The sequence below is a fragment of the Gorilla gorilla genome, chromosome 6 (assembly GCF_029281585.2).
Source record: "Gorilla gorilla gorilla isolate KB3781 chromosome 6, NHGRI_mGorGor1-v2.1_pri, whole genome shotgun sequence".
Taxonomy (NCBI): domain Eukaryota; kingdom Metazoa; phylum Chordata; class Mammalia; order Primates; family Hominidae; genus Gorilla; species Gorilla gorilla.
Window position 1 is genome coordinate 136,555,068 of NC_073230.2, and position 18,856 is coordinate 136,573,923.

The 18,856-nt window shown below is 37.2% G+C and overlaps 2 long non-coding RNA genes across 2 annotated transcripts in view; one reads left to right on the forward strand and one right to left on the reverse strand.

Moving 5' to 3' along the window:
• Window positions 1-8,871, forward strand: LOC101127144 (uncharacterized). Its single transcript, XR_175175.4, has 4 exons — window positions 1-87; window positions 711-782; window positions 2,247-2,351; window positions 8,184-8,871. It is a non-coding gene; the product is annotated as an uncharacterized lncRNA (long non-coding RNA).
• LOC129534621 (uncharacterized) overlaps window positions 8,090-18,856 on the reverse strand; it is a 24,189-nt gene continuing 13,422 nt past the window's right edge. Inside the window, exon 2 of the long non-coding RNA XR_008681257.1 lies at window positions 8,090-8,354. This is a non-coding gene — a long non-coding RNA (uncharacterized lncRNA). The remainder of the gene's footprint in view (window positions 8,355-18,856) is intronic.

Here is an 18,856-nt window from a genome sequence, read left to right on the forward strand (position 1 = left end):
CGCCTTGTTACTTTCTTTCTGCAAAAACTAAAGCCAGGAATCATTTTCAGTGAATCAATTGAATACAGCTAGTAGAAACATAAAAAGGTAAGACCTATTTTATATGAAAAATGAATATTCTGGTTTGCATCTTGATTTAGAGCATCATAATGAGAAAAATGGAAACAAACTTACATGGTCTGGAGGAAAACAGAATTATCAAAGGATTAAGAAAAGTTAATCATTAGTCAAAAACAGATTTTAGAATTAAAGTTCTTATTCATAGAAAACATTATGGTTTATGTTAATTCCTGAGGAATGAAATTGATTCAAATGACAAAACTGCGAACACATGCTAGAAAACTGGATAAAAAATTTAAATGGAAATCTCGGATTAAAACAGAAGGAATAAGGCTCTGCCAAATGTACAATGAAAAATCTCATCTTTTAAGATGTTTGTATAGGAATTATCAAAAGAGAAAGAAGATGCGAACAGGTTATCCTTTATTTCTTCCCCCAATTTTTTAATCACATCATCGTAACCATTGGGATAATTCACAGATTTTATTCTAGGTGAAGCAAATGACTTGTAAAAGCCCCTGCTTCTCAGCTAGTGGTGTGTTTACCTTGCTATGAACAAAAAGCAACTTAACCAGTCTTGCAAGTTTTTGATTTGAGAGCTCAAAACAATTTTAAAACTAAAATCTTCATATCTAAATGTTATTTTGCAGGTGGCAATTAAACAGTAAGAAAGCATCTGGCATAAATTAAGTGAACAGATCACCAAATCATTTGGAAAACAAGTAAGTCTTAGTGCAATGATCTAAAGTCATTATGAAAACTGACTTGTCCACAGAGTTTGAATGACGGAATAGATAAAACACGTGAAGTCATACACAGCTTTCTCTGAACAAATTAATTAGCTTTCCTGCAGCCCTCTGTCCATGCCATAGAAAGAAATCACACAAGTGAATCAAGCAGCCACGCATAACCTTGCTCAGTGTTTGTTTCAGGAGAACTTGTGTGCGCACGTAATTTCACTCTAGGAAGGAAAACAGCATGGGATAGTGGGAGGATGCTGCAGCCTTTAACCCATCACTTAACCTCTGTGTGGCTCACTGTTCTCATCTCTACGAGGTGGGTAGAAAAACCGATGCTTCCTACTTCACAGAGGTGTAAGCATAAAAGATGTAAACAGACTTTGAAAAAGTTAAAAGAGCTGTGCAAATACAAGGTGCTTTATACTTGAAGAAGGTATAAAAAGGCAGAATCTGTGATGTAGCAGCAGCAATTCTACCACCCAGCCACAAGGCTGCTGGTGATGTCTCACATGAAAGCAAAGGCATTTTAAAACACAAAGACTTAACAGAGAGCAGAAATGAAAAGACATGCTGTTTGCAAAAATGGTTGTGTTTAGCCTGGGGTTTTCACATAAGAAAATAATATTTTGAGAAATTGTCATGTTAAATTTAAGCTGCTCTTGGGTGACTTCAAACTATGAAATTTGCATGTAGCCCATGAGTAACTCTGTCCTAGAAGAATTCCTTGAATTCTCTTTCATGACAATAAACTTGCAAAATTTAACTTAGCTCCATTTACAAAGACTTAGGCACAAGGTTAACAATAATGAATCGACTATTTTTTTCATCTACTTTCTGAATAATGATTCTCTTTCTTCTGCATAATACAAGGCTTCTAAATCCTGTTTACATATAAGCCACACATTTTTCCCCAAATAATTGTATCTCCATACATAATTTCGCCTGCACTAACACTGAAAAAAGGAGTGCTCCATATTCAAACCAGTGTATTTCATTCAATTCAACAGATGGGGCTGGGCACAGTGACTCACACTTATAATCCCAACACTTTAGGAGGCCGAGGAAAGAGGATCACTTGAAGCCAGGAGTTCAAGATCAGCCTGGACAACATAGCAAGACCCTCATATCTACAGAAAAAAAATTTAAGTAGCTGGGCACCTGTAGTATGCACCTGTAGTCCAGCTGCCTGGGAGGCTGAGGTGGGAAGATCGCTTGAGCACAAGAGTTTGAGCCCAGGAGCCCAGGTGCCTGTAGATGCACGTGTAGTCCAGCTGCCTGGGAGGCTGGGGTGGGAGGATTGCTTGAACCCAGGAGTTTGAGGCCACAGGGAGTTATGATTATGCCACTGCATTCCAGCCTAGGTGAGAGAGCGAAACCCTGTTTCTGCAAAATAAATAAATATATGGGTTTTAAAAATTATATCTGGTGCTTTTCTTGTTCCTACAGCACATATATTTGGCACTGGTTTTGGCATTTGGAGGGAACACGCTTAGGAGTAAGAGTCTGCATCCAAGAAGCTTACATTCTAAGAGAGAAAATAAGAAAATAAAGGTAAATAACAATGGAAGGCAGAATAGAAAGATTGTAAGGGTGGTTCAAAAGGCTCTGAGTGGCAAAAAAAGAGATCACATCTTGTTGGTGTGAGGTTTCAAAAGGATGCTTTCTAAATAAACTTTGAAGAGGAAATAAAGATGGCAAAGAAAAGATACATTGCTTGCCAAAACTATGTTATTTCAGAAAATAATCAAGGCATTGGTGGGAGAAGGAGGAAGAGCAACTCAAGTCAAGGGAACAGCAGATGCAAAGGCTTTGAAGTAGCCAAGCAAAGAACATAGACAGGATCCACTGGTGGTAAACTCTGGCTGGAGTCCAGGGCACCAGTGCTTTACAGGGGAGTGGTGGAAACATAAAGCAAAATAAGCTCTTATTTTGAAGATCTTTGATTGCCAGGCCAAGGATGTTAGAGGATCTTTGAAGACTGGAAGGCAGGAAAATAAAATATACCACCCCTACAAAATCCCAGCTCTTTCTATTACAAAAATCATTAACACAGACAATGAATTAAATGACACAAACAAATGTTTATGTTTTCATTAAAATCCTTGTTGGTGCTTGAGGTCAGGAGTTTGAGGCCAGCCTGGGAAACATAGCAAGACCCCATTTCTACAAATAAAAATTTTTAAAAAAATTAACCGAGCATGGTGGTGTGCACCTGTAGTCCTAACTACTAGGAAGGCTGAGGTGGGAAGACTGCTCGAGCCCAGGAGTTCCGGTTTGCAGTGAGCTATGGTCATGCCACTGCACCCCAGCCTGGACAACAGAATGAGACCCTGTCTCTTAAAAAAAATACTGATTGGGGCTGGGTGCAGTGGCTCACGCCTGTAATCCCAGCACTTTGGGAGGCCGAGGAGGGTAGATCATGTGGTCAGGAGTTCAGGACCAGCCTGGCCAAGATGCTGAAACCCCATCTTTACTAAAAATACAAAAATTAGCCAGGCATGCTGGTGGGTGCCTGGAATCCCAGATACTTGGGAGGCTGAGGCAGAGAATTACTTGAACCTGGGAGGCGGAGGTTGCAGTGAGCCAAGATTACTCCACTGCACTCCAGCCTGGGTGACAGAGTGAGACTCCATCCCCCCCAAAAAAAAAAATACTAATTGGGTACTGCTTTGCTCTTTTTCTTACATATTTACAATATTTGTGTTTGCTGTAGTTATTATTAATCCTACAGCTATTACTAATCCTAGCCCTAACCCCATCAAAAGCATTATCAGACATTTCACATTCTGGTTGTCAATTGCTAACTAATTATTAGTAAAGTTTTCCCCAATATAATTTCAAATTGGTATGTGGACTTCTATTTCCATCAGTATGATGAATAAAGTACCTGCTTGGTCCTCCTGTGGAAAACAAATCAAAATACTGGGTAAAACACAATAAAAAGATTTTAATACATTAATTACATGGCTAATTAGTAAAGGGAACTTGATGAAAGTAGACCTGAAGAGGTAATCAGAGAAATAAAGCCATCTTGTGCCTTGTGGACCATTTTTCAAACTGAATGTGCTTCACCTTTGTGCTTTCCAGCTCTATAAAGCCATAGAATAGAGAAAATAAAGCCCAAGATTCACTCAAGGTCCCCCTTTATAAAACTAAGACTGCAAAGGGCCACACCTCCATCATAAAAGTGAAGTAGGAAAACATTCTGCCACCCAACACACCAAAAGCAAGACTGCCTAATTAGAAATTTAGCAGTGGAAAGAGAGGGACTCGTCCCTAAAACTACTAACCATAAGTCAGTCTTCATGCAGTTTTGCATGCCAAATTCACACTTCTTGGCCAAGAAATCTCAAGCCAAGAAGTCAATTAAAGTTGTCCTGGGCTGGTAGTTTTCCGGGTTCCTGGCAGAAACAAATTCAATCCTCTTTGGAGTATTAGTTTTATCACAGTCTGAAAGAATTCATGCAAAAAAAGTTCACAAAAATACGAGGCCACAGTAAACACTGTATTTGTTCTCATGTTGCTAATAAAGACATGCCCGATACTGGGTAATTTATAAAGAAAAGAGGATTAATGGATGCATAGTTCCATATTGCTGGGGAAGCCTCACAATCATGGCAGAAGAGCAAGGATGTCTACATGTCAGCAGGCAAGATGAGAGCATGTGCAGGGGAACTCCTCTTTATAAAACCATCAGATCTCATGAGACTTATTCACTATCACAATAACAGCATGGCAAAGACCCACTCCCATGATTTAACTACCTCCCCTCAGGTCCCTCCCACAACACCTGGGAATTGTGAGAGCTACAATTCAAGATTAGATTTGGGTGGGGACACAGCCAAACCATATCAACACACACACACACACACACAGAGGGAGAGAGAGAGAGAGAGAGAGAGAACAGTATGAAGAGCAAAAGCCAATAGAACAGACCTTTTTAAAAATGTCTAAAAGGCTTTATGTCTAAATAAATGTAAAAGTGATTTAAAATATAAGGAAAGGGAAAGACACCATAGAAATGAAGCAGATTTTAAAAAGCAAATATAATTCTAAAAATTTAAAAATCCAATAAAGAAAGCTTAAAACTCTATAGACAGATTAGAAAAAGCTGACATGTGAAATCAAAAGATAGATCCAAATAAATCGTCCAGAATGCAGCATAGAATGATCACGATAGAAATTATAAAACAGAGATCGAAAGACATGTCAAACCAGAGCTCCAAAAGGACAAGAGAGAAAAAGGATACATGAAATAATGTTTGGATTAATGGTTACTGAAAATTTTTCAGAAATAATAGAACACTTCTCCACAGATTGAAGAAGCCCAGTGAATTCCAAGCTTAATAATAAAAACAAACTCATGGCTAAACACATCATAGGGAATCTGTAAATAACAAAGACAAAAGAAATAACGAAAAACAGCCAGAGAGAAAAGATAACTAAACTTTAGCTGAAGGACAAAGACAGACACAATGAAAGCCAGAAGAATGCAGAGCAATATGTTCAAAGGGCCGAGGAAAAAAAAATAATTTTAAAATTATTTTAAACATCTTTCAAAAAGTGGGACAAAGAAAGATACATTTTTTAAAAATATCCTAATTGACTGCTATAAATACTCAGTAAGAGAAATTCTAAAGAATATATTTTATGCAGAAAGAAATTGATCCCAGATGAAAGATCTAAGATGCAAAAAGAAATGATCAATAAAGAAAACAGTAAGTATATAGTTAAAACTAAATAAACATTGAGATAAATATATAGCTAAAATAAATATAGAGATAAAATAATATTATTATCCAGTAGGATTAAAATAAAAATAAAATAAACCTACAATGCATGACAAAAATAATACATTTCAGGAATGGAATAATTAGAGTTCACACATTTTAATATAATTGTATTGCTAGAGAAGAGGGTGACAATATGATTGACTTTAGCACTTGAGAAGCCAAATATGTATGTTAAAATGTCTAGCATAACAATTAAAAGAATAGAAACAAAGTATATAGCTTCTAAATTAGTAAAAGAGGAAAATAGAATGAGAAAAACAAATACTCTATCCGAGAGAATCCAAGGAAAAAAATTAAAAAGAAACAGAAAAGGTAGGACAAATAAAAAGCCCATGATAAGATGGTAGAAATAAATCCAAACATTTTAATAACTACAGAAATAAATGTAAACGGATGAGATATCTAAGTGGAAGAAATATATTTTTCAACTGTATTTTAAAAAAAATAAATGGATTATCTATAAGATATCCACAAAAGAGTATATAAAAAAGAAATGGCATGTACCCTTCATAAATATTAAGAACATGAAAGAAAGACTGAGCAAATGTTCCTGGTCAAACAGACTGAAGAAATATGACAATAAATGTAATACCAAGTCCTAAATTGGATCCTAAATCAGAAAAATATTTTTCCTTTGAAATATAGGCTACTAGAGAGCCAATGGTGATATTTAGATAAAGTCTGAATATTAGGTAATAGTACTAGATCAGTGTTTACTTCCTGATAGTGCCTTACCATGCCATGAGAAGCACGTGCCCTTTCTAGTCTCCTGATCCAAGAAGGGTTAGGGACATGCAGAGTACAGTTGCCCCAGTACAGCCACATGTATGCAGTGAGAGTCTGAGGTGCTCCTGCTGCCACAGCCTGAAACAAAGCCACCCAGCCTAGATCAGCCAGCACCTAGATGACTCAAGATTCCTGGGAATAAATATGGATATACATGACATTGAGATTCGGGGTTGTCTATTTTGCCACAATAAGTATCTGATACAATGACAAAGTTAGATTATTCCACGAAGAAAATTTATTTTAACCTTAGAAAAATCAATTGGTCTAGTTGCGGTGGCTCAGGCCTGTAATCCTAGCACTTTGGGAGGTGGAGGCGGGCGGATTGCCTGAGCTCAGGAGTTCAAGACTGGCCTGGGCAACATGGCAAAACCCTGTCTCTACTAAAAAAAAAAAAAATATATATATATATATACACACACACACACACACACACATACATACATATATGAAAAATTAACCAGGCATGGTGGCATACACCTGTAGTCCCAGCTACTCAGGAGGCTGAAGCACAAGAATTACTTGAACCTGGAGGTTGCAGTGAGCCAAGATCACACCACTGCACTTCAGCCTGGGTGACACAGCGAGACTCCATCAAAAAAAAAAAAAATCTATTGGTATAATTTACTATATGATTAGAGTAAAAGAAGCAATGTGAACATCTCAGTAGGTACTGAAAAATATCATTTGACAACATTTAACATTCATTTGTGATGGTTAAAAAAATTATGACTAGGAGAGCTTGCTCCAACAGATGTGTACCTATTATGAAACTATAGCAAGTCAGATTGGTATGGTCTGGCTGTGTTCCCATACAGCCAAATTTCATCTTGAATTGTAGCTCCCATAATTCCCAGGTGTTGTGGGAGGGACCTGGTGGGAGATAATTGAATCATGGGGGCGGTTTTCCCCATACTGTTCTGGTGGTAGTGAATAAGTCTCACAAGATCTGATGCTTTTATAAGAGGAAACCCCTTTCTGTTGGTTCTCATTCTCTCTTGTCTGCCACCACGTAAGATATGCCTTTTGCCGTCCGTCATGAGTGTAAGGCCTCCCCAGCCACAGGCAACTGTGAGTCCATTAAACCTTTTTCTTTATAAATGATCCAGTCTCAGGTATGTCTTTATCAGCAGTGTGAAAATGGACTAATACAAAGATGATGTAGTATTTGCACAGAAATAGCCAAATACAAAATATGAGAGAGTCCATAAAAGGATACACTAATATATAGACAATTTATAATGAAGAGAGGTAGTATGGCAGTTTAATGAGGAAAAGACAAGCAGGTCTTCAAAAAATGGGACAGTAAGTTATTCAAATGAAAAATATTAAATTGCACCTCTATATCACATGATATATAAGAATCAATTCCAGATGGATTAAAGATCTAAATGTGGTAAGGAAAAACCCCATAACACCATACAAATAACAAAAGAGAATATATTTATGACCTCAGGATAAAGAAGTATTCCTTAAACAAGACATAAAAAGCAGAAACTGTAACAACAGAGACTAATAAATTATGCTACATTAAATAAGAACTTCTGTTCATGAAAGACACCATAAGAAAATGAAAGCAGCCACAGAGCAGGAAAAGATATTTGCATCATACGTAACCAGTGAAGGACTAGTATCCAGAATATACAAAGCACTATAGTTGACAGGAAGAATAATGAAATTAAGAAAAATTCCAACTAGCAATACGGAGAATAATAGCTTTCGATTTTATTAGAACTGTGGAATCGCTGAACTCAGTGCTCTTTAGAGATCATCATGCTAACTACCCAATCTCTTTACTTCACAGCCGAGCATGCCAAGAACCAAGGAGCCCAGGGCAGGCTGCACGGCATGCCCTGTGCCCCAACCACACTGCTTCCTCTTCTGAATCTCTGCACCCCTAAGTCTGGTTCAGTTTTGAGCTTCAGGCGTGGTCTCATCCCTTTGGCACTTCTTTTTTCCAACCAAAAGTTCTCAGCTTCAAAAAAAAAAAAAAAAAGATGAGCATGTTCAATGACAAGAAAGTCTGTTATAATCTATAAATTTGCCACATAAAGCATAAACCATACCACAAAAAGCTTAAAGGAATACCCACTGAATTCCAACTGCTGAAGGTTGTCCTGCCCTTTCCTTATGGTCTCCAAACACAAGCTTGTTTTATGTCACATTATTTTCTCCCCTCTTTATGGGCCAGATTCAATTTGTCACTACTTGGATATTGAACACTTTTTGCAAATTAAAGAGAAAGTCACCTCAGGCAATTTTCAAATAGAGGCTTATTGGGGACTTGATACTGCAAATCATTAAAGAACTTAGGTTCTGTACCTCTGCCCTCACTGATCAAATAGAGGCCACTCCTTTGAAGCCAGCAAGGACCCATGGGACTGACCTAATGTTTTTTGCCTTCAGCTTCTGAAGCTTATCACATTACTAATGTTTGAGTCTCTAATCCAGCTGGCTAGTTTAATCATCTTGAAGTAAAACAATACTATTAACATTGTTAGAAATGATTTATCCTTCTCTGTGCTGTTACCCTCTGCTTGATTCATTCATTTTATTTATAATTTTGCAATTACAAGTTTTCTTCTCAGAATCCTTCTCTTTCTCATTGTTAAAAGTAAAGACTATATCATCCTCTTTCTTTTACGATAATCTGTTGCTATAGAAATAGAGTTTCCAAACAGGGATTAATGATCCAGGGATAATAAAGAAAGAAAAAAGGTATTCTCTAAGAGAAAGTTTGTTTCCAAATATAATCCCTTTTAGTTAAGCTGTCATATAAAATTATACAATTATTGGTTAAGCACAGTGCAACTAGAAAGGTGCTAGGTCCTAATCAAAACAGAGAAGATAAAGACCAAGAAATTATATTTTAGCTAGGGAAATAAGACACATGACACAATGTACAAGCAGTACATTACTGTTCATATGTAATTTGGGTGTAAAAATTTGTGTTTGAGATCATAAAAGCAGTAAAAAAAATCAAAGTATACAAACAAAAACAGATGGGCTTGATATGAACAACCACTGGAATAAGATTTAAAGCCAAAATCAGGAATTTTAATTTCATAACTAGAAGTTAGGATTGGAGATAAAGTGTAATATGATCAGCATGCTGCCCAAGGAAGATGACTTTATTTGTTCATTTGGTGAACATTTTCTGAAGGCACAGTAGGCTTTGCATCCTGGGCTAAGCATGAGGGCCTGAGACAATAGAAATTGTCAATGAAATAATGAAATAATAGAACTGACAATGAAATAATGTTGTCTTGAGTCATCTTCCCTAGAAGCAGAGCCTGAGACAGGAATTTGGATATACATGGCTATTAAGGCAGTGCTCTGAGAGAGGGAATAAGGAAAATGGAATAGGGCAGGGGAAGTAAATAAGTGGTATCCACAGGCGTCTAGCTTCAGTCTATCCCACAGAGAGCCCTAGAGCACGAACATTCGCTCAGGTAGTTCCCATGTTGAAGCAAAGGGAAAAGCCTTTTGTACTCTTCTATCAGCCAGCAATTGGCTGGAGCCTGCCACTAGGGGAAATAGGTGAGTAATTCACCAAATGAGTCAGCTCTCACTGAGTAAAGAGCGATTCTTTAGAAGGGCAAGAGTGAGCCAATGCTCACAACAGTTGAAGGATGAATGACCTAGGGTGGTAAAGGGGATCTGAGTGAGGCACCAGCAGTGTATAAAATGTCTTCAAATTATTAAGATAGGTTACTTTGAACTTAGAATCCTATACCTAGCCCTCAAGCCCATCTCTGAAACAACTACTGGAGGGCACTAATATGGCAACAAGATACATGTATTCGAGAAAGAGGACTGTATGGTGTAAAAGAAAAAATGATGAAAAAGAAATGTGAAAAATTTCTAGCGAAGTCCAATAATTGATAATGCAGAATGCAAGAAAAAATGGGGAACTAAAATCCCAGATGATTACAATATGGCAGATGGTGATGAAGGATGGGAAAGAGAAAAATCAAAGTGTCCTAACATCAGTAGCAGTGTATCTGGTGAGAAAGCAATAAATAACAGATTAATTCTGGACCAATATGTTGTGATGCTGTCCAATATAGTTGTTATGGAATGAACCGTGTCCCCACAAAATTCCTCTGTTGAAGTCCTAACTCTCTACATCTCAGAATGTGACCGATTTGGAGCTAGGACCTTTAAAGAGCTGATTATGTTAAAACGGGGCCCTTAGGATAAACCCTGATCTAATCTGACTGATGTCCTTAGAAGAAGAGATTAAGACTCACAAGGAGATACCAGGGATGCAAGCACACAGAGGAAAGATCATGTGAGGACGCAGTGAGAAGGAGGCATCTGCAAGGCAGGGAGAGAGGCTTCAGAAGAAACCAGACCTGCCAACACCTTGATCTTGGACTTCCAGTCTCCAGAACTGTGAGAAAATTAATTTCTGTTGTTTAAGCCCCCCAGTCTATAGTATTTTGTTATGGTAGCCCAGTCAGTGGATACATGTGGCTATTTAATTTACATTAATTAAAATTAAATAAAAGTGAAACTTCAGTTTCTCCCTCATATTAGCCACACATCAAGTACTCAATAGCCACATGTAGCTAGTGGTTACTGTACAAGACAGTGTCAGAGATATAGAACATTTTCATCATTGCAGAAATGTCTATTGGACAATGTTGCTCCTCTAAAGGCAGGTTGAAAGCAATTTTTGTTTAAATATATGGGATAAAAATTTTAAAGATAATGATTAAGAAAATAGAGATACCTATAATCCTAGCACTTTGAGGGGCTGAGGTGGGTGAACTGCTTGAGCCCAGGAGTTTGAGATCAGCCTGGGAAACATGGTGAAACCCCATCTCTACAAAAAATACAAAAAATTAGCTGGGCATGGTAGCATAGGCCTGTAGTCCCAGCTACTCAGGAAGCTGAGATGGGAATATCACTTGAGCCCAGGAGGTCAGGCTGCAATGAGCCAGGATCACACCACTGCATTCCAGCCTGGGCGACAGAGTGCAACCCAGAAAGAGAGAAAGGAAGATAGGAGGGAGGGAGGGAGGGAAAATATATCATAAACCAAATAAGGCTTATTGCAGGAATGCAAAGATGATTCAACATTAAGAAATCTCATTAACAAAGGGGAAAATATTATCAGGATTTCCCCATTTTAATAATAATTAATATTCAAAATGCATTGTGAATATAGCAATCTTTTGAACTAAAAATCACATTCTACATTTTAAAAAACTTTTTATGAGGTAGGAATGGAAAGAAAATTTTGTTTCTGGATAGAAGCTAAATAACTATCAGAAACACATAAATTATTTTGGATGGTGAAATATTGGAGGCATTCTAATTGAACAGGACAAAGAAAATGTATCAAATAAGAGTTCTTGGGTTGCAAGCAACAGAAATCAATTCTTTTTTAATTATTATTATACTTTAAGTTTTAGGGTACATGTGCACAACATGCAGGTTTGTTACATACGTATACACGTCCCATGTTGGTATGCTGTACCCATTAGCTCGTCATTTACATTAGGTATATTTCCTAATGCTATCCCTCCCCCCTCCCCCCACCCCACGACAGGCCCCAGTGTGTGATGTACCCCTTCCTGTGTTCAAGTGTTCTCCTTGTTCAATTCCCACCTATGAGTGAGAACATGCAGTGTTTGGTTTTTTGTCCTTGCCATAGTTTGCTGAGAATGATGGTTTCCAGCTTCATCCATGTCCCTGAAAAGGACGTGAACTCATCCTTTTTCATGGCTGCATAGTATTCCATGGTGTATATGTGCCACATTTTCTTTTTTTCTTTTTCTTTTTTTTTTTTTGAGACAGAGTCTCGCTCTGTCGCCCAGGCTGGAGTGCAGTGGCATGATCTCGGCTCAGTGCAAGCTCCGCCTCCCGGGTTCCTGCCATTCTCCTGCCTCAGCCTCCAGAGTAGCTGGGACTACAGGCACCTGCCACCACACCCGGTTAATATTTTGCATTTTTAGTAGAGACAGGGTTTCAGTGTGTTAGCCAGGATGGTCTCAATCTCCTGACCTCGTGATCCACCTGCCTCAGCCTCCCAAAGTACTGGGATTACAGGCGTGAGCCACCACGCCCGGCCCACATTTTCTTAATCCAGTCTATCATTGATGGACATTTGGGTTGGTTCTAAGTCTTTGCTATTGTGAATAGTGCCGCAATAAACATACGTGTGCATGTGTCTTTATAGCAGCATGATTTACAATTCTTTGGGTATATACCCAGTAATGGGATGGCTGGGTCAAATGGTATTTCTAGTTCTAGATCCTTGAGGAATGGCCACACTGTCTTCCACAATGGTTGAACTAGTTTACAGTCCCACCAACAGTGTAAAAGTGGTCCTATTTCTCCACATCCTCTCTAGCATCTGTTGTTTCCTGACTTTTTAATGATCACCATTCTTACTGGTGTGAGATGGTATCTCATTGTGGTTTTGATTTGCATTTCTCTGACGACCAGTGATGATGAGCATTTTTTCATGTGTCTGTTGGCTGCATAAATGTCTTCTTTTGACAAGTGTCTGTTCATATCCTTCGTCCACTTTTTGATGGGGTGGTTTTTTTTTCTTGTAAATTTGTTTGAGTTCTTTGTAGATTCTGGATATTAGCCCTTTGTCAGATAAGCAGATTGCAAAAATTTTCTCCCATTCTGTAGGTTGCCTATTCACTCTGATGGTAGTTTCTTTTGCTGTGCAGAAGCTCTTTAGTTTAATTAGATCCCATTTGTCAATTTTGGCTTTTGTTGCCATTGCTTTTGGTGTTTTAGATATGAAGTCCTTGCCCATGCCTATGTCCTGAATGGTATTGTCTAGGTTTTCTTCCAGGGTTTTTATGGTTTTAGGTCTAACATTTAAGTCTTTAATCCATGTTGAATTAATTTGTGTATAAGGTGTAAGGAAGGGATCCAGTTTCAGCTTTCTCCATATAGCTAGCCAGTTTTCCCAGCACCATTTATTAAATAGGGAATCCTTTCCCCATTTCTTCTTTTTGTCAGGTTTGTCAAAGATCAGATGGTTGTAGATGTGTGATATTATTTCTGAGGGCTCTATTCTGTTCCATTGGTCTATATCTCTGTTTTGGTACCAGTACCATGCTGTGATGGTTACTGTAGCCTTGTAGTATAGTTTGGAGTCAGGTAGCATGATGCCTCCAACTTTGTTCTTTTGGCTTAGGATTGACTTGGTAATGCAGGCTCTTTTTTGGTTCCATATGAACTTTAAAGTAGTTTTTTCCAATTCTGTGAAGAAAGTCATTGTTAGCTTGATGGGGATGGCATTGAATCTATAAATTACCTTGGGCAGTATGGCCATTTTCATGATATTGATTCTTCCTATCCATGAGCATGGAATGTTCTTCCATTTGTTTGTGTCCTCTTTTATTTCGTTGAGCAGTGGTTTGTAGTTCTCCTTGAAGAGGTCCTTCACATTCCTTGTAAGTTGGATTCCTAGGTATTTTATTCTCTTTGAAGCAATTTTGAATGGGAGTTCACTCATGATTTGGCTCTCTGTTTGTCTGTTATTGGTGTATGAGAATGCTTGTGATTTTTGCACATTGATTTTGTATCCTGAGACTTTGCTGAAGTTGCTTATCAGCTTAAGGAGATTTTGGGCTGAGACAGTGGGGTTTTCTAAATATACCATCATGTCATCTGCAAACAGGGACAATTTGACTTCCTCTTTTCCTAATTGAATACCCTTTGCCTGATTGCCCTGGCCAGAACTTCCAACACTATGTTGTATAAGAGGGGTGAGAGAGGGCAAACCGAATCCAGCAGCACATCAAAAAGCTTATCCACCATGATCAAGTGGGCTTCATCCCTGCGATGCAAGGCTCGTTCAACATATGCAAATCAATAAACGTAATCCAGCATATAAACAGAACCAAGGACAAGAACCACATGGTTATCTCAATAGATGCAGAAAAGGCCTTTGAGAAAATTCAACAGCCCTTCATGCTAAAAACTCTCAATAAATTAGGTATTGATGGGACGTATCTCAAAATAATAAGAGCTATTTATGACAAACTCACAGCCAATATCATACTGAATGAGCAAAAACAGAAATCAATTCTAATTTAATCCCCCCAAAAGGAGAATTTATTGGAAAGCTTTTAGAAAGCTCACAAAATCAGCCAGAAGACTGGAGAAAAGGCTCAAAAGCAGACATGGAATTACCTGGTTTCTGGAAATAATAAATTCTAGTTGTTCTTGCTTGCTTACAGATGAGTTACTTTCTTCAAGAGCCAAAGTCCTAGGACAGTAAATCCAATTGACTAAGCTTAGACCATGGGCCTTCCCTTTGGATGTGCAGAACCACTGACAGAAAAGATCTAATGAAAGAAATGTCCAAGATCCCTTCCTTCCATGATAGGAAAACAGGGACCCCTGGATCTACCTTTCTTCAATGACTGCCTACAATAGAGGAGAGATAATTTCAAAAAAAAAAAACAATCAATTGGTCAAGGCACTGTAGGATGCTGGGATACAAACAAACAAACAAACAAAAATTCTTGCACAACTTCCTAGCCTGCCTCATAAGGCAAAAAAAAAAAAAAAAGAGAGAGAGAGAGAAAGAAAAAGGAAATAAGTGGTAAATATCTCAAGAGAATAAATTAAACATTCATTATTTGAAGATAATAAAATAGTCAAGTTGGAAATTGTAATAGAATAAACTGAAAATTATTAATATATTCATAATTAGTACAAGTACACTAAAGTGGCTGAATCCAAGATCAAACCAAAAAATCAATAAATTTCTTATATACCGGCATCACCAAGTAGAAAATGTAATGAGAAAAAAAAAAATTTACAGAAACAGAAAAACCTAGGAAATACTCAGAAACAATCTTAACAAGAAATGCATACAACTCATCTAAATGAAAATATAAAAATTTGCTGAAGGATACCCTGAAGAAGGCCTAAGTAAATGAAATATACCATGTTTCTGAATGGGAAAACCCAACACTGTAAAGCTACCCAATAAATCTATAAATCCAATAAATCTCAATGAAGATGCAAGCATAATTATATTATGAAACTTACAAGCTTTTTACAAAGTTCATCTGGAAAAGAAAACATACAAGAATACATTTGAAAAAAACATTCATGCAGCATTTTCCATACCAGACTTCAAAGCGAAAGCTTTAATATTTAAAATATGTAGTATAGACAACAGAGGACAAGAGAGATTCCAGAAATAGACACATATTCATAATTTCTGCTGTGAATCAAATGGCATTGGTAAAATTGGCTGACCATTTGGAAACAAAAATTAGATCCTTACAACCTATGTTCCACAAAAATAAATACACATAGATTAAAGAGCTAAATGTAAAATCAAAACTATACAAGATAATTTTATATAATCTTGAAGTGGAAGGTTTTTATCAAACCCAGAGGCCATATATTGACCATCTGACTATATTAAAATTTTTCACTTTTATATAATAAAAGGTACCTTTAAAAAGGGGGGAAAGGGGCAACAGACTGTGAGAAAGTATCTGTAAGAGCTCCTAAAAATCAGTAAGAAAAAGACAAACCAATTTTAAAACAGGCAAAGGATAAAACAAGAATTTTACCAAAATGTTTCACACTACACACGTGAAAAGATGTTTAATATTACTGTTGATCAAAATAATGCAAATAAAAGCAAGAATTGAATATTTTTACAGTTGGATTTGCAAATGTTAAATATTTGGTGTTGGTATAAAAATTTCACAGAACAGTCTTTATGGAAACATAAACTGACTACAGCTTTTTGGCAGTCAATTTGGCAGTATCTGCTGAAATTTTAAATGCATATGCTCTTTGACCCAGCAATTCCATTTCTAAGCATCTACCCAACAGAAATACACTCTCAATTTTGATACAATATATGTGCAAAGATTTTTATATCAGCATTGTCTGCAACGACCAAAAAAAGAAAATAATCTAAATGTCCATTAGTAGGAGAAAGAAAATTAAGCCTATGCTATGTAAAATGCAGCCATTTGAAAGAATTATGTGGATATATTTATACTGATATGGAAAGTGTGCTATGATATATTAAGAGAAAAAGTGAACTTGAATGAACAGTATAATCCCATTTATGTAAAATCTAATCCTGTATTTTTGTTTATGAAATAAGTGCATGTAAATGCATACGAAAAGGACTGGAAAGATGCACACCAAATTGTTCGTGCTGATTGCCTCTGGAGAAGAGCAGGATTGGGGAAAAGAGACTTTCATTTCTCGCTCAACTGTTTTGTTTAACATTTTTACAACAAAAATATGCTAATGTCTATTTGTATGATCCTATTACAAATTTCAAAAAATAAAAATTATTCTAATGGCACAGTAGGAAAAACTAAAGAGGAGTAAGATTAGAAACAGGGAGACCAATGAGAAGGATGCTGTCATTATAAAATAGGAAAAGATGGGAGCCCAGGGTGGGAGTGGAACTGGGATAAAGAGGGCATGGATTCAAGAGAGATAGGAAAGTGGAAATGGTGATTATTCAAGTGTGGGCATGAAGAGGGAGGAATGCTAAAAAATATGTAAGTAACAATTGATGGAGGGTACCATAAACTGAAAAGGAAAGCCTTGGAAGAGAAGCAGGTTTGGAGAAAAATATAATGAGTTCACTTTTAGTCATATTTTGGGATGCTGTGGAGAACTCAAGTGGAGATGTTTCTTAAACATTAGGTTGGCGGTATAGGCACAAATAATTAGTTTGCAAATGGTGCCTGAAGCTACGGGTCTAAATGACATGCCCCACAAACTTCACGGAATGAGAAGAAATCCAAGCAGAATGCCCGAGAAACCACTAACATTGAAGGGGTAACCAAAGGAAGAGGAAATCATGAGAAACACTGAGAAGGCATGACCATGGAGGATGGAGAAAAATTGAGGAAAAATGGTGTCACAGAAGTTAAATGAGGGGAGAATTTGAACAAGGAAGAAATGGTCAACAGGACTTATCACCAAGAGGAAAAGCAAGAACCAGAAAATGTAGAAGTCACTAGTAAGGGACAGGATCAGCTTCAGTGAAAGGGAGGAGCTGACACCAGACCACAGAAGCTTTCAAGGGGATGGCTGTGAAAAGCGCAACAACAGGATTCCTGCCTCAGTTTGTTATGGCTGCTATAATAAAATACCTTAGATCGGTAGCTTATAAACAACATACATGTATTGCTCACAGTTCTACAGGCTGGGAAGTCCAAGATCAAAGCACCAGGATACTCAGTATCTGGTGAGGACCCACTCTCTGGTTCACAGATGGCCATCTTCCGGCTGTGTCCTTACATGGTGCTTAAGGGGTCCCTCTCAAGCTTCTTTTATAAAGGCACTAATTCCATATATGAGATCTCCACCTTTGTCATCTAATCACTCCCCAAAGGCCCCACCTCCTAATACCATCACCTTGGGGGTTAGGATTTCAACACATCAATTTCAAGGGGACATAAATATTGAAACCATAGTAATCACCAAGAAAAAGGAAAGGATGAGCTCCAATTCAATAGGAGAGTGGTACCATCTCTCCCATTAAGATAAAAAAGAAGAAAGAACAAGGGCAGATTGATGTGTATTTCTTGGGAGAAGAATTTTTCCAGGGAGTTTTCACCTGATAGCCTCTATTTGCAATGCAAAATGAAGGCAAACCTCCAAGAGTTGTGAAGGAGGCAATACAGAACAGAGTCGAAGACGGAAGGGAAATTTTTAAATAGCTGTGGAAGGCATTGGGCACATTGAAGAACTGCTAGACAACATACAGCATTAGCTGTCAAACATTTTTATTCTACATTAAGACATACATTTTATATTATGGCCCAGCACACACATACATATATGTGTACACAACTAATTTTAAAAATTATGAAACAATACTTACACTTAATTTCTGAAATGAATATTTTCTACTCTATTTACTTTTTTAAAAATTCACTATTCATGATAAAAACCCTCAACAGATTAGGGATAGATGGAATGTATCTCAACACAGTAAAGGTCACATATGACAAAACCATAACTAACATTATTTTCAAAAGTCAAAAGTTGAAAGCTTTTCCTCTAAGATCAGCAACAAGATAAGGAAGCCCACTCTCACCACTTCTTTTCAACATACTACTAGAAGTTTTAGCGAGAGCAATTAGGCAAGAGAAAGAAAGAAAGGCACCCTAATAGGAAAGGAAAAAGTGAAATTGTCTCTATTTGCTGACGACATGATGCTATATATAGAAAACCCTAAAGACTCCACCACAAAAACCATTAGAACTGATAAATGAATTCAGTAAAGTTGCACAATACAAAATCCATACACAAAAATCAGTAGCATTTCTATATACTAATAATAAACTATCTAAAAAGGAAATTAAGACAACAATTCACAATAGCAACAATTCACAATATCAAAAACAACAACAAAAATACTTAAGTGTAAATTTAATCAAGGAGGTAAAAGATTTGTATATTGAAAACTATAAGACACTAATGAAAGAAAAT